The 17058-nt window shown below is 36.6% G+C and overlaps 1 pseudogene; it reads left to right on the top strand.

Moving 5' to 3' along the window:
* The first annotated feature begins 11435 nt into the window (after positions 1–11435).
* LOC120176978 lies at positions 11436–15612 on the top strand (annotated as a pseudogene).
* The last annotated feature ends 1446 nt before the right edge of the window (positions 15613–17058 follow it).

Consider the following 17058-nt stretch of genomic DNA (forward strand, 5'->3'; position numbering starts at 1 on the left):
AAGAAGCAGACTTGCGATGAATTTTTGAATAGGATACTGATATTATTTAGTTAAGATGTCTTCTATAGATACGACAGTTTGTCTCTTATCTTTCCAACGGTTCTTGAATCGCATCAATCTGATATCGAGAACTCAAGATATGGTCATTTTACTGAAGACGGTGCATGTAGAAAATCCTATACAGAATTAATACGGGATTTTGTAAATATTACGAATTTTTAATATTTTTATTGATTATTTGTAATATAACTTAATATAGGATGATGAATTATCTTTTAGGATTAAATTTATTATTTTATTAGGAATTAAAGTTGGGTTAAAATATTATTTTTAGTTATTATTATTTTATTAGGAATTAGAGTTAAGACATGTTTAGTTTATTATTATTTTATTCATTAGTTATTTAGGACCTTTAGAACTCAGCCCCTATATAAAGGAGGCTTCATTCAACTTTGTAATTAAGATTTCTTTGATCAATAATACAACGAGAGTTTGTTTTTGCAAGTGTTGATTGCCTTGTGCATTCGAAGCTTCTTCTCCTTGAGTTCTTCCAAGTTCTTGTGAGGGAGATTAATCTTCATACTCCAATTTGCCTTTTCATCGCGACTAGGAGGGTTAGTTAGAGTCATATTATCGTGTTTGCCTTTTCATTGCGACTAGGAGGGCTCGATAGGACATTATCCATCGATTTTCCACATATCCATCCACGCCATCAATCATCTTTACCGTTCACTTTCATAAGGGAGATCTTTTGATTTATTGGTTATCTTATTTTACTTGCAATTCATTTATCTTTTCTTTATCTTGTTTTAATTGTGTTTTTTACATTATTTCCAGCACCTAAAAGAAACCCTAAAGAACCCTAGCTATTGCCGCCACTTTCCCCATTCGTCCCTTATTATTCTTCATCGAGTCTAGATCTTTTATAGGTTTGATTCTTCAACAAGAGCAATGTTCATCAATTCACAACCGCTTCCCTATCAATTGGTATCCGAGTTGGGCCGATTCTTGGAAAGAAGCAAACAATCTTGCTTGGTTTTTCACACAAAACCGTCAAGGTATCCCAACGGAGCTAGTTCACAAAAGACTCATCGTTTCAGGTTCTTGTTATTTAATTTTAATTTAGATTCAAATCCTTCTTGTTATTTTGCTATTTTTCAAAAAAAAAAGAAGAAGAAAAAGGCCGACAAAAAAGAAAAATAAAAAAAGCCAAAAAAAAGTCATAAAAAATTGAAAAATTGTAAACGAATGAATTTAGGGTTGATATTCTCCAGACCTTATATTAATCATTATTTTAATATCCAATCCAAATTTCACCCCAATTGGAGTTCATTAGAGCCTTCAAATACATCATTCAAGTTTCATCTGCAGATTCGGTCTAGAATCTTTTCAAATTTCTTGAAAATTATACAGAGGAATTTCGTGGTGAAATTTCCAGATTACAACTTCGTATATTCAAGATCATTCACACAACAAATCAGAATTTTTGGAGATCAAGAACACCTTCAAACAAAGCGATTACGAAAAACAGATTGTTTGAGGACTCACCGTTCAACAGAGTCTACTGGATACTAGTGAAGGTATTTGGCTCTGAAATTTTACAGTTGGTTTCTTGACGCATCGAAAGACATTAAGAATTTTTCCAAAATTTTTTGACACCGATAACCCTCAAAAACGTTTCTCAAGTTCATCCAGCGTTTTCTAGGTTTTCTGGTTTTTTTTTCTTTGACCCTTAGTGCTTTAGGTTCTTTTGTTTTTCCTTTTATTGTTCTTTTAATTATCTAACACATTATCTTTCTTGTGTTAGTAGGACTAAAGAGTTTGCACACTTCTTACTTATTTGCATTCTGTTCTCTTGGAGTCTAACCTTTGTTTGGCCTCTTAGAGTTTTTAAGTCTTTCTTATCACCTTTGCTAGTAATCAAACTCCGATACGAACTGTGGAAGATTACTCGGTAAAGTGAGTTTTAAAGAGTATAAGATCGGCTTACTTGCCTCTCGTTGTGTTACTTTATTGGAGTGACTTGTGAGGTTTCTTTTTTTGTTGAATTTTCTTTCTTTTATTTTTATTTTACTTTAAAATTTTCTTTCGAGTGTTATGATTTCAGGATGGGCGACAATAACAACAAGACACTTATGGATATCTTAGCCGCACTTTCCTGACTCACGACTCAAGTTGAAAGATTTGATGAAATCGTGAGAGAACGACAAGAACCACAACTGAATCTACCAAACCAGAATCCAAGACCAAACAATGCTGAACTTTTAGTACCCGGGCGAGAACAACCACGTTTCCAAGCACCCAAACTCTTTGCAAAACCAAAGTTCACGATCCCGTCTTTCAAAGGAGACAACGATCCAGACAGGTACATCGAATGGGAAGGAAAAGTTGATCTTATGTTCGCATACCATGACTGCCCCCAAGCTAAACAAGTTCACCTCATCACCATACAATTCGAAAGATATGCTCGAACTTGGTGGATGCAAACAAGGAAAAATATCCAGAACTTCCAAATTCCAACAATCACTTCTTGGATCGACCTCAAACAAACCATGAGAAAGTGATTCCTATCGGCACATTATACACGAGAAGTTAAACTGCGACTACACTGACTTCGACAAGATAGAAGTTCAGTTGAAGACTACTACAAGGAGATGATGTCCTTACTCAATAGGGCTAATATAACCGAAAAAGAAGAAGTCACCATGTCAAGATTCGTCGTCGGCTTAAACTCAAACATCACTGATCTTCTTGATCTCCAGGGGTACGAAAACCTTGAAGATACACTAAAGAAAGCAATGACAATCGAAGCACAAATCCAAAGGAGATTCTGATTCATAGAACATAATCAAGGTATTTCATCCTCTTACCAAGGTAATCCTTCAAATCCTTCCTCATCTTCTACTTCATATTCTCAAAAAAAGCCAAGAGATGACAAACATGACAAGAAGAAAGAACGACCAGCAAAGAATGACACACTTCCACCCCCTAAAGATCAAATGATAATTTGTGAGGAGGTAGGGAAAGCAAAAAAAGAAAAATATGAGAAAGAGGCAGAAGCAAAAGAGGTCACTAATTACAAAAGCCAAAATAATAATGACCCATGGGAGGTGAGTGAACCTAATTGTGAGAAGAAAAGAGTGACTCAAAATCTATGTGTGAGCACAAAAGAATTGAGAGAGAACCTTCTTTATAAACAACCTTCCATTCTTGTTCACTTTAGGGAATCAATTGTTTCGATTTCTAACATTAACAAGGATTTTCCTAGTGTGTTTTCATGTTTGTTACATGATTTTCGAGAAGTGCTAGGTGATTCACCTAACAAATTACCACCGAAAAGAGGAAAATTACACCAAACCAATCTAATTCAAGGTTCCATTATACCTCGTCAAACATACAATATCGAAGAAACCAAAGAGTTAGATTTGTTACAAAAAGGCTACATCCAGTAAAGCCTTAGTCGTGACGCCATCTTAATGACGAAACATGACTTGAACACTCCACAGGCTTTATAGTTTGTGCACAGGGAATCCATGTAAATGATGAGAAAGTAAAAGCAACACGAGATTGGCCCACACCATCTTCCATCGCCAAGAGTTGTCGAATAGTGCTAGGTGACCCTCCTGACGGGTTACCACCTGAAAGCCCTAATCACTATGCCATATCAATGAAGAGTCATGATTTACGAGAGTCTAAAGACCGACATTTGAGGACGAATCCTTTTGAGGAGTGGGGGAATGATACAAGCACTAGAGTCCATAATACATGCTTCTTTGGACTAATGTTTCTACTCGAACCTATTAGAAGAACAAAGTCTCGAAGATTCAAAGCACATCTATTCATTCGAGGTCGAATATTTTTGAAGAAAGGGAGGATGATACATGCATCACAAGGCTCACATTAAAGGAAGAAGTAATAACTCTTCCAAATGATCCACTCGTCCAAGCATTGGAAAAGAAGATCAGAACAGAAGCACACTTGCGATGACTTTTTGAATGGGATCCTGATCTTATTTAGTTAAATGTCTTTTGTATATACGACCGTATGTCTCTTATCTTTCCAACGATTTTTGAATCGCATCAATCCGATATCGGAACTCAAGATATGGTCATTTTACTGTAGACGGTGCATGTAGAAAATCCTATACAGGATTAATACGTGATTTTGTAAATATTACGAATTTTCAATATTTTTATTGATTATTTGTAATATAACTTAATAGGATGATGTATTATCTTTTAGGATTAGATTTATTATTTTATTAGGAATTAAGGTTGGGTTAAAATATTATTTTTAGTTATTATTATTTTATTAGGAATTAGAGTTAAGACATGTTTAGTTTATTATTATTTTATTCATTAGTTATTTAGGACCTTTAGAACTCAGCCCCTATATAAAGGAGGCTTCATTCAACTTTGTAATTAAGATTTCTTTGATCAATAATACAACGAGAGTTTGTTTTTGCAAGTACTGATTGCCTTGTGCCTTCGAAGCTTCTTCTCCTTGAGTTCTTCCAAGTTCTTGTGAGGGAGATTAATCTTCACACTCCAATTTCCCTTTTCATCGCGACTAAGAGGGTTGGTTTGAGCCATATTATTGTGTTTTCCTTTTCATTGCGACTAGGAGGGCTCGATAGGACATTATCTATCGATTTTCCACATATCCATCCACGCCATCAATCATCTTTACCATTCACCTTCATAAGGGGGATCTTTTGATTTATTGGTTATCTTATTTTATTTGCAATTCCTTTATTTTTTTCTTTATCTTGTTTTAATTTTTTTTCTTACCTTGTTTCCAGTACCTAAAAGAAACCCTAGCTATTGCCGCCACCTTCCCCATTCATCCCTTATTGTTCTTCATCGAGTCTAGATCTTTTCAAGGTTTGATTCATCAACAAGAGCAACGTTCATCAATCCGTCACCGCTTCTCTATCAAACTGTCATAGGTTGAAGCTGATAGTATTTCTTTTACTAACATTATGCGACAATTTGACAAATAACAGGTCAGGCTTTGAAAAAAAATGATGAAGGGACACGACCGAGAGATGATTCAATTGGGCTTCTGATTGCAGATGCACCTCTAGATGATAAAACTGCCACAGGGACTTTCGAATGCGTGTTTATATATATATATATATATATAACAAATGATTCTAATTCCTTTTAAATTTGTTGAAGCTCTAGCAGATAGGAGAATGGAAGCCATTCCTGCTTTGCTGCAAGATGCTGTTGGTAAAAGATAGTGCTTCTTGTGCTTTATATAGAACGAGCTAAGCTTTTAAGGATGATGTAATGGTGGTATTTTCTTTCTAAGAGGATGATTTTCAGCCTCGCTCATGGCCACCTTGGTTCGAAAAGCATGTTTGCCTCATATTCTTTCCAAAGGGTAATTGCAGTTGATCATCCTGAAGACTTTCGAGGCTCTTTAAAGCTTTTTCTTTCAACCGGGTAATAGTTTTACTGTTTCTGTGATTATGAAAACATTCATAATCCTTCAAAATTTAATGATATCCATATATTTCTGGAGGCATCGAGTCAATCTTGAATTCGAAGATATTTCAAGTTCCATAGGAATAAGATTCTCTTTTTCTGTTTAATAGCCTTGAGAGTGTGTTATTTCTGAAGGCATTAAGTCAATCTTGAAAACTAGCATTATCGCAACGTATACTTGTTACCTATACCAAGTATCAACTGAGGAAATCTGTGTCTCACCAACCAAAGACTTATTTACCTCAATAGTGTCTCCCACCTAGTAGATCACCCAATCATTTTCGACATTCTGTTGGTCCCAAGCATTATGAAGTGGTTCCACCAACAAGTGTACTGTCACTGTCAGTCCCCTCGATTTGGTTACAAATTTCACCTCCCACTGGAGTTGAAGCTTTATTTGTGTCCGGTCCAGTTGCTCCCGCAATTCCTTCGGTTCCTATCCCACCCAGTTCAACTGCTCGGTCGGCTCCTCCTCCACCTCATCTACTTGCTCCTGGTACCAGAGTTTTCCTACCTCCACCAGGATCCCATAATTCATCACCTCAACTATTTTCATCAACTGAAAATAAACTCAACATTTCTGTTGACAACTTCCCCAACGAAAAAAGAGAAAAGCTCTCAGATGGGAAATCTCGGAACCATGACGATAGTGGAAGTTTAGATAGAACTGGCAGTATGTGTACTATGATGAAAGGTAACCTGCTAGTGTAGTTCAGAGAGAGAACTTAGATGTGTCAAAATCGAAAGTAATTGTAATAGAGTGGCAGCACATTGAATCAAGCTAATAATTATGATATCTGATTTACAAGGTTCATTGGATATGATTTAGCTATTTTTAAATTGCAGCTCACTCGGATAGCAAACTTGTTTCAACTGGTGCTGCCTGCTGATTCTTAGCAATTTTGATAGCATACTATTATATGATGTTTCATGTTTTTTAAGTAAAGTATCTAATTCAAGTATTTTAAATGGGGGAAATAGATGTTCAGAGACGGGACGAAGATGCTAAGAGTATGAGAGAGATTTGTGCTACCTGAAATTAAATTTTGCCTTTACAAAATTTTAAAGTTGAATAAAACTAAAATAATATTGAAACGCTAGATGAAAAACTCTCTGAAGCCATCTGAAGAAAACCAATTCCCCAAACAGCAGCGTCGGGGCGATGAAGCCCTACCGAACACGGTTGTTCCTCTTTTACCCGCTGAACAAGCGAATATAGACTGTGATCATCACCCTGCACACCACCAGACTACCTCTTATCGTGATATGGTTATTGGTTCCCATGATGATAATCCCACTAAAGATCTGTTGTCCCTTTAAGCTGAAGACCGAATTATTCGATGATAATATTGAAATTGGGGAATCGAACGAGATTCCGTTCGTTAATTTTTCTGAGGGCGTTCATGACCTAGCCCTAAAGAGTATGGAACTTACCTTGATCGTAAAAGTTCTTGGACGTTGAGTTGGATACAATCCGTTACACAACCACATCTTGTCCCTCTAGAAGCCTGCTCATCAGATCAAATTAATAGACATTGAAAATGATTATTTTCTTGTCAAGTTTGCCTTGAAGGAATGATTACCTCAAAGTGCTTTCAGATGGCCCTTGGGTGATTTTCAGCCATTATCCTACTGTCGAACCCTGGTCTGATGATTTCAACCCTGCCCAATCTCACTCTATCAGAATCATGTCATGGGTCAGACTCCTTGGACTCTCGATTACTTGGTACAAGAGGAGCACGATTCAAGCAATCGAAGAAAAACTTGGTTTTGTTTTTAAAGATATATTATCAGACTAGCAATGGAAGGAGGGGTAGGTTTGCGCGCATGGCCATAAGCCTTAATCTGAACAAACCCTTTATTTTGAAACTAAAAATTTGTGGCCGTCTGCAAATCGTGGAGTATGAATCTCTCCCTGTGGTCTGTTTCAATTGTGGATATATGGTCACAATAGTTAACTTTTCCTTCAGAAGCAAAAGTATGATCAAACTCAACCAAATCCCGAAACCTCTCCGACATATACTACACCCAAACCTATCCCCCAACAAGCATATGTTCCTTGGATGCTTGTAGAAAAACGTCAGAAACTCCAACCACGTAAAAAGTCCACAATTGAACCCAAAGTACAAAAGGCAAATCTCTTGCTATTCCTAGGAAACCACATGTTGCCATTCTTGGTCCTCGAAACAAGAACATTATCCCCAACCGTGCCATCTCCAAGAATAATAATGCCTCAGACATAGCTTCTGGCAGTAAATCACAGTCCCATAAACTGAACCCAAGTCGCCACGTGGCCATTGAAATTGAACCGCATGTAATGCCGCCGTTCCTGGAACCTCACCCTCTTACGCCTGACATACCACATGCTCAACCCACTTTGAACTTTGCAAGTGCTTCGAGTGTTGCTCATAGTCAGCTTGTTCTGAGCAGCGATCTCCGAGTTAATGTTGAGGGTCCTATGGCCATGGATGAATAATCGTGCCATGTCTGGCACTTTTATTTTTCTCCCCCTTTTTTTTTTTATGGATTTTAATTATTTGTCTAGAACTCTCAGGGCTTTGGTAGCCAATACTTCATCAGGGTCATGCGTCAATACCTCCATGACAATAAACCCGATTTATGTGTGTTCGTTAAGACTTGGATTAACAAAACAAGTGCAGATCACGTCATTGGTCTCCTGGTTTTCAGAACTCGTTTAGAGTTGGATCAATTGGCATTGCGGGTGGTATTTGGCTTTGCTAGTATGATCAAATCCATATCAATATTCTACTCAGTCATTTTCAATTTGTGCATTGTCGTATTACAGATGAAAGGTAGCAGCCTCGACTTTCGTTTCTAGCCACCTTCGTTCACCCAATCCTTAAGCTGCTAGAAGGAAAACTTACTGGTCTTACCTGGGGTCTTTTGCTTCCGTTTTTTCAGAACCTTGGGTTATTATTGGTGACTTCAATGCAACATTGCTTTTGGAAGACCAAAATGGTTGCGTACTTTCTTCCTCTCCAGAATCTGTTTTTTGTGACCTGGTCTATGATTGTGGCTTGCAGGATCTTGGCTAACAAGGTCCAAGTTTACCTGGTTTCGTGGAAATTACAATATTGATCTTGATCATAGTCTTGTTAATAAGACTTGGTTTGAATCTTTTTCGTTGTCTACTTTGGAGCACCTCACTAGAATGAAGTCAAATTATCGGCCTATTTTGCTTTCCCTTCATCCTGTTTCTACAAATCGACACAGCCACCCTTTCGACATCTCTCTGAGTGGTCTTTACACAAATATTTCAAAAACTTTATCCAAGACCATTAGAATTCTGATCTTCCTATCGCGGATTCAATTGCAAATTTCTCTAAGGAGACGGCCATTTGGAACAAGGATGTTTTTGGTTCAATCGGAAAGAATAAAAGAATCCTCATGCCTAGGCTTCAGGGAGCGCAACGGTGCCTCAGTTCTCGTTGCTCCCGAAACCTCATTATGTTAGAAAGTAAACTTCTCGGGAGCTTGAGAATGTTCTGAATCAGGAAGAACATTTGTGGATCTAAAAATCGAGAGAAGATTGGATTAGATTTGGTGATTGTAACACCTAGTTTTACCATTCTAAGACTGTCATCCGTAAATAGAATTTCTAGCCTAAATATCGATGATGGTGTTTGGTGTTCGAATAAGGGTGGTTTACGTGACGAAGTAATCTTTTACTTTTCACGCTTATTTACTGCTCCGGAGTCCTCTCTAGGACCTTATCCGATCACTGGTTGGTTTCCTCGCCTTGACGAACCCGACACCCTTTCTTTAATTTCCTGCCCTACTATAGATGAGATCAAAGGTGCCCTTTCTGATATGGCGCCACTCAAAGCCCCAGGAATAGACGGTTTACATGCTCAATTTTTTTCAAAAGAATTGGGATGTCGTAAAGCCTTCCATTTGCAATATTATTACTCAGGCGTTTTTGCACAACCATATATGTGCTTCCATTCTACGCACTACGCTGGTTCTAATACGTAAGGTCAGTACTCCTGAAACATTTGTTGATTTTCAGCCTCTAAGCCTTTGTACTCCTCTACAAACTGATTTCAAAGATTATTGTCAGACGGTTGTGTAATATTTTCCCATCTCTTATTGGACCTCATCAAATGAGTTTCCTAAAGGGCGAAAGTTTAACTAAGAACGTCATCATTAACCTGGAAGTGGTCCATTATATGCACTAAAAAAAGGTAACACGTGATGGATGGCAGTCAAAGTTGATTTGCAAAAAGCTTTTGATAGACTTCGATGGGATTTCATCGAGCACACGTTAATTGATGCAGGTATTCCACAAAGACTCGTTAGCCTTATTATGTTGAATATCTCTTCTTTTGAGATTCAACTTCAATGGAATGGTTGTTTGTCTCATCCTTTTATGCTGGGGAAGGGTATCCGATAAGGTAACCCTCTGTCTCCTTATTTATTTATCTTAACTATGGAACGCCTGAGTCATTGTATCTCTGGTTATGTATCATCTGGCTCTTGGTCGGCTTTTAAATTGGCAAGAAATGGCACTCCAATATCACATCTTTTTTTCACAGACAATCTCAGCCTTTATGCTAAGGCTAGCAGGCATAACGCCGCTCTTGTTGAATCTACTCTTAACACTTTTGGGGTGCACTCCGGACACATGGGTAGTAAGCAAAAGACAACCATTTTCTTTTCTCCCAATACTCCCGCTATTCTTCAGGAGACCATCTATAAGAAGCTTGGATACAAAGAAATGGCTAGTTTGGGGAAATATCTAGGTATTCTGGTTCGTCATTCTGGAGACATGAAATACCTCTATCGTTTCATCCTTGATAAAGTCCAGAAAAAACTTGATGAGTGGTCGGCCCACACCTTATCTTTTACCGGTTGAATAATTTTGGAAAAAGGGACTTATTGAGCATTCCTACTTTTGTTATGCAATCTTGTAAATTGCTTACCTCGCTCTGTGATAAAATTGAAAGCTTGGCACGTCGCTTCATATGGGGTGTGAATGCCACCTCTCTCGCCTTTCACTTGTAAAATGAAGCATGTTTTGTCAGCCGATTTCCCACGGTGGCCTTGGCCTTCGGAAAATGAAATTTCATAATTTTTCTTTATTCAAGATATGCAATGCTATCGTCTAGACCCCTGAAGCTCTCAGATCCGGCTACTTCAGGAAAAAAATTATAGAATCTCGACTACCTGCCCAACAACTATTGCAAGACCGAATCGTTCTTCCTTTTGGCGCTCAATTGCAAACATATGGCCGCTTTTCCATAGAAACACGGCTTGGTCCATTGGTAATGGAAATATTATTGATTTCTGGCATGATCTTTGGGTTCCTAATCTTGGTATTTTATCCAATTATGACTCAAATATTGCTATGGTAACAAATATTTGGAAGCTTTGTGATATGGTTTGCCATAATGGGGACTGGAATTGGCCTTTATTGCAGCATATTCTTGTTTCTTCAGCACTACCGTATATTCAAAGCTTTTACCTACCATCTTCAAATGCTAGCCCCGATCGTACAATTTGGAAGAAAGATCCTAAGTTTCGCTTCTCTGTTCGTAGTGCGTATGACTCTCTTGACAAAATGAATTGTTCCAGCAAAAAATCCCAATGAAATTTGATTTGGAAGCTCAAGGTGTCGGAACGTATCAGGGGTTTTCTTTAGCTTGCAATGTAGGATAAACACCTCACAAATCAAATTCATTGTGCTAGACGAATCGTTTCTGATCCCTCTTGTCTTACCTGTAATCATGCCAATGAATCCCTCCTTCATATCCTTAGGGATTTACCATCCACAAAAAACGTTCGCAGTGATTTAGTGACAAAATACTGCTTACAGCAGTTTTTCAAGCTTCTTCTGGCCTCCCAGCTCAACCATAATTTGCGTTCTGATTTTGAAAGCAATATTTCTCATGGTCCTTGGAACATTCTTTTCCCCTCGATAATATGGCAAATATAGAAAGGCCGCAACAATTGGATCTTCCAAGGTATTCCTCTTGACTTGCTTTCACATTGGTATTTCTTGGAGTAAGTTCTATTTTGAAGCCAATTATCAGCTGAACGTAGCTAATGCCCCCAAAACTGTCCTACTTCAATGGATGCCTCAGGAGGTTGGATGAGTTTGCATCAATACTGATGCTAGCGTCCCCCATGCCTCCCATCAAGGTTCTATTAGGGGTCCTGTTCGCACTGCAACGGACGATATTTTACTTAGTTTTCGCAGTTACATTGGCATTATCTCAGTACTGGAAGCCGAATTATGGGGCATCTTTGAAGGTCCGAATATCGCGTGGCAATTGGGGTTTGAACGCGGTATTCCCCAGACAGATAATGCTGAAGCTTTCACTCTTCTATCACCTTTGACCATGGATAGTCCCTTCGCCCTAGTGAGAGAAATTGCACGTCTATGTAACAATTCATGATTCGTCGAATTTCGTCAGGTTTATCGAGAAGTAAATGGCACCCCCTTCATAGCAAAGATGGATTCTCCAACCGATGGCTCCCTTGTCATTTTTTAATCATTCCCGACCCAACTTCTAGATATTATTCACAGAGATACCCATGGTCCCCCATTTGCGCATAATACGTTAATGTAATTGGCTTTGCCTCTTTGTCTAATCTTACATTTTAGAAATGTTATTTCTAAAGGTAATAATATTATATTATAATAATATTATTTTTAAAAATAATTTTATATTCCGTGACCAACTTCTAAAAATTTAAGGATTAAATCTCTTAGGGTGCGTTTGGTTCACGGAATGTAAGATTACCAGTGGGAATAAAAGATTACCAGAGAATAGGATTACTGGGAATGTTGTATTTTGTGTTTGGTTGGTTTAGCAGGAATGTAAGATTACCGTGTTTGGTTAAAGGAATAAAAGATTATTGAAATGTATATTTGACCAATTTGTCCTTATTATATATTTGTATAATATTACAAATTGTAAAATATTTATATATTTTCTTTAAAAAATTAAAATCATAATATTTATATAATTTTTTTACAAAATTAAAAATATAAAAAAGGTTTAATAAAAGGGTAAAAAAAAATTTAACCCCTGAACTTCAAATAAAATTTTAATTATAGATTTTTTTTAAATTTAAAATAATTTAAGGATAAATTTATAATTTAACCTTCGTAGAATTTTTATTATTCAATGACAGAAGAATGATATTTTTGAAAAAAATAAAAATTTAAGGGTATTTTAGTCCAAAATGCCGGTAATGTTACAATACCTAAGGGAAGGGAGGTAATGACATTCCCGGTAATATACCCCAAAAAATCTACTATTAGTAATAAAACATTACCGGAAATGAGATTCCCGGCCAACCAAACATGGAGATGTGAGATTCTCATCCCATGAAAATCCCACAATACTTGAACCAAACACCCCTTTATTGTCTAATCTTATTTCCGTCTTGATGAGATGGATTTTCGTGCCTGGAAAACAAAAATTTTCGGGAATCTGACCCAACCATGCACATTGGGCTATTGCCCCAAATTTTCAAACATTTTAATGGTTTAGTGGTGAGTGAAACAAACAAAACAAATGACGGAGACGTAGACGGAGACGGAGATCGAGCTCGAGCTGGAGCTGGAACAGCCCAGGTTGATTTTACACAATTTCCTTACAGAATATGAATGCAAGGTCAGATACAAACTTTCGATCCCACTTATAATATATTTCATCGTCAAATTATGAATGAATTTATCGAAAAAAATTTGAAACCTTAAAAAAAGGAATTGGAGTTCATACACAAAAGCTGCAGTACGATTGGATACAGGCCAAACGTGTTTGCAACAACACTTTCTCATCTCATTGCCACTAACTCTGCTCATCTAATCACCCCTTTTCTTCCCATCAGAGGTACTTCGTTAATCCTTTCGATTGTTGCTTCTGTTTCTTTGTTAATGAATAAACTAATTATTAGTTTTTGAAATTTGATGTGCAGATAGGTTGAAAGAGAAGGTGGAGTAGTTTTTTGGTTGTGAATATGAGCTTGTTACTGAGTTCACTGGTCTCATTAGGTACCAATTTTGGCCTGAATTTTAAAGGAAGTTAATAGTAATAAAGGATTGTTAATTTCTTACTCAAACTCTGATGAGAGTGTCGGATATGGATATGTGTATGACATGGGTATCTTTGAATTTGTAGATTTTTTCCCCCGCATATCCATAACCATGTACAAGTGACATAGATGCTTAAAGAAAAGTGACAAGTGGAAGTGCATATGTTTGTTTATTCACTTTACCTTTGATTAATGTTATGATTACCATACATAATGTTTATTGTAGTTGGAGCAGAGGAGCAAGTATATGTTGGCATAGTGATGATAACAGGCCTTATCTCTAGCAACGCGACTTTACGGTGTGTGTTCACAGCTTTTTCTGAGAAATATTAATGCCTTTCACATTTAGTCTTTTGTGAATAAGTCCTGCTGAGGCCTGAGGGTGTTTCGTTTTTGTTTGAAGGCAGTATGTTATTTGAATAGTTACGGGAGGGATTTTGAAGGTGGACTGTTTCATTTCCAAGATGGGGAACCGAAAACGATTGCACCTATGGTTGGAGTAAGTGCTACTAGGGTTCAATTGGGAAAGCGAAGTTTAGGTTCTTAGTGTTGGGTTTGATATCTTTTTTAAAGCAGGATTTCAAGCTTGGATTGAGGTTTGATTTGAGCTAAGAAGATAGTCTCAATACTTTGTCTTAGCTGAGTCATGTTCCTAGTGAAAAATTGACTTATGCATAATGTTAGTGTACGGAGCAGTATAATCCGTTTGGAACTTTGATTCTTCTGCCGCCTTTATGTTGATCAAGAAAGGAAGTTCTGTTAGGGTAGGATTCTTCCTAATTGTTTCCTTGTTGAACAAGATTTCCTATCCATGTGAATAGAAAATTGGGAATAGGGTTTTTGGAAGCGATGAATGTAACAGATTTGCACTTTCTTGACATAATGAAATTTTCTTATTCTCTGCCCGTGGTTTTTCCTTCTTGGTTTTCCACGTAAATCTTGTTGTTCTTTATTTTTCTTTTTCGATCAGTTTGTTTGCCGATTAATCACTCCGATAAGCATAACACATGACTTCCATTTTCTTTCATGACTTGACAATTTTATAAAACTCAATCCTGTGTGGTAAGCAGTAAGAAAGTATTTTAGAAAAAAAGTTGTTTAGGAAGTAATGTGCTGCAATTTTTAAGAAGGGTCCTTTAAGTTGGCCATTTTGGTGTTTAAATATTACATTATTTGACAGGTAGCTGATGGAGAACGGCTGACACTTACTTTATGGTTCAGCCGTGATAGTTCCCATGACGAGGATGCTAAACTTATTTCGCTACTTGAAGAAAACCTAATGCACAAGTCTAACAATGTGCCATGGTCATTACTACCTGTGCCAGCATTAGATAATATGTACTGGTTTTCTCCTAACCAAGCTTCTAATCAAGACATCGGATTCGATATTCACTTGGGAAGATTACATTCTCTTGGATTTGATGTATATTATTCCCAAGATTTGAACTTTAACACGGATTGGTCTGAACTCCTTGTGGAACCAATGCAATTAGCAAGGCGAGATCAATTGCTTGACCATAAATTTGTCAACATTCTGCATTCACTTCAGGTATTCTTACTATGGGTATTTCAGCTTCAAAAATTTTGTTGATTTATGCAATAGAATAATAAGATAGGGTCATTTTTGAATTTATCCACGAGATTAAATGAGTCCACCCATTGCAATTCCTAAAGTTGTTTCAGAGGATAACCCGATCATCCTGCGATAACCGGAGTAAATCCCTGATTTGAACAGGTGGCACAGTTTTACTTTTGGCAATTGTGGAAATCTCAAGATTTGACAAACAAAGTTGAATGCGGAAAGGCGGTTCGATTATCACAATCACAATCTGAGAAGATCAGTCAGGTGAATTCTGAATTTCTCAAGGATAGTAAACTAGTGGAGACGGTTTTTCATAGTGCAGATCAATGTTATTTTGATCCAGTCACATTTTCTGCTGCTATTACTGCATGGGAGGAGTATTCATGTAAGTTACATAAAGAAATATCACTGAGCTTGCCTCAATGGAGAGCTCATCAAGCGATATATAGTATCAAATTTGATGTGTCATGATTCTATGATGATGTTCTGATAAATGCGTCAGCTTATTAGCTATTTGGATTGTTATATTTTATAGCCCAAAGCTGTTTTTCTTTTTAATCAAATTAACTAAACCGATAAATGCTTACCCCTAGCCTTTAGAGGCGAGTCAAATTTGCCTTAGTTATATACTTTCGGCATTGTATCCTTCTCTAGTAGAGCACATATTCTATACCCGATACTTACACTCGAGTCGAGCACAGCCTATATCTGATACACTCGAGTCAAAGTGGTTCCTCTCTCTAACCCATAGGTGAAGTCAAGTGGAAACTACACATCTTCGTTTAGTCTTAAGGTGAAAACGACATCTCTCTTTGAGCATTTCATTATGGGACATATATTTCGTATCGGATATTCATATCGAGTCCAAGTAACATAATTATTCACTCACCCTCCCCCATTGAAAGCTACATTTCTCTCTTGTTTTTTTAAAACAGGTAACGTTATATTGTATGATAAAGTGGTACTGCCTTTTGTCCCCACATGCTGCCTGCATTTGCTGACATATTTTAGCTTTGGCACCGAAATCCCTTTTTTATTTTCCAATTTTGAAAATATATCCATTCTTGTTCATTGAAAGTTCAAAAAAAATGATTATGCAAATAAATAAATCAATGTGGATTTGACATGGTAGATAAGTTGCCAGAACCAGAGTATATCATTTTTTTCTTGAGAACGGAATGGCAAGTATGTTATCCAAATCCGGATACGTAGCTACACACTAAAGTGAAAAATCTTATTTGGGTAAACTATGCTTTTCCTCCCTCAGTTTTGATCATATTATTATTTTGACTATTGTTTTTAAAAAAATAATTGATTTAACTTTCAAATTATTTGTTTTTTTAGTTATTTAAGTGTTAAATCAGCTTTTGTTGGCATGGAATATTTTCTTCTGAAGTAAAATTTATTTTTTTTCCTTACCTTTTTTTTCATTTTATTATCTTTTCAACAACTTTAAAACTCTTATAATTTCGTTCTCATCGCATACTACCATCAATCTCACACTTCTCTATCGTCTTTTTCAACCATTTTAAATATTGACAAACTTGTCTTATTGTCTTCTATCATTCTATTAGTTCAGATTTTCTTAAACTATTAAAATTTGTTAAATTTTGACACAAAACTCGAAAAAAATGGCTTTGATCTATAATTCTTGTTGTTAAACTTTGCCTCTTTACCACTGAAATTTAAAAAGAAAAAAAAAGACGTCTTAGTTTTGAAAAATCAAAATAAATCTGAAATAAAACTTGAGAAGGAAAAATACAGAGACATTTTCATAAATTTAAAAGAAAGTTTTGAATTTTTTTTATAATTTTTAAGAGAGAGATGTCATAATACAAAAATGGAACGACCAAAAACGAAATGTCCGATTAGTATAAGAAATTAGCATTGGTGCAATGAAACAGGGGTGTGTAAAAT

The sequence above is a fragment of the Hibiscus syriacus genome, unplaced genomic scaffold (genome assembly GCF_006381635.1).
Source record: "Hibiscus syriacus cultivar Baekdansim isolate YM2019G1 unplaced genomic scaffold, ASM638163v2 tig00112264_pilon, whole genome shotgun sequence".
NCBI classification, from domain to species: Eukaryota; Viridiplantae; Streptophyta; class Magnoliopsida; order Malvales; family Malvaceae; genus Hibiscus; species Hibiscus syriacus.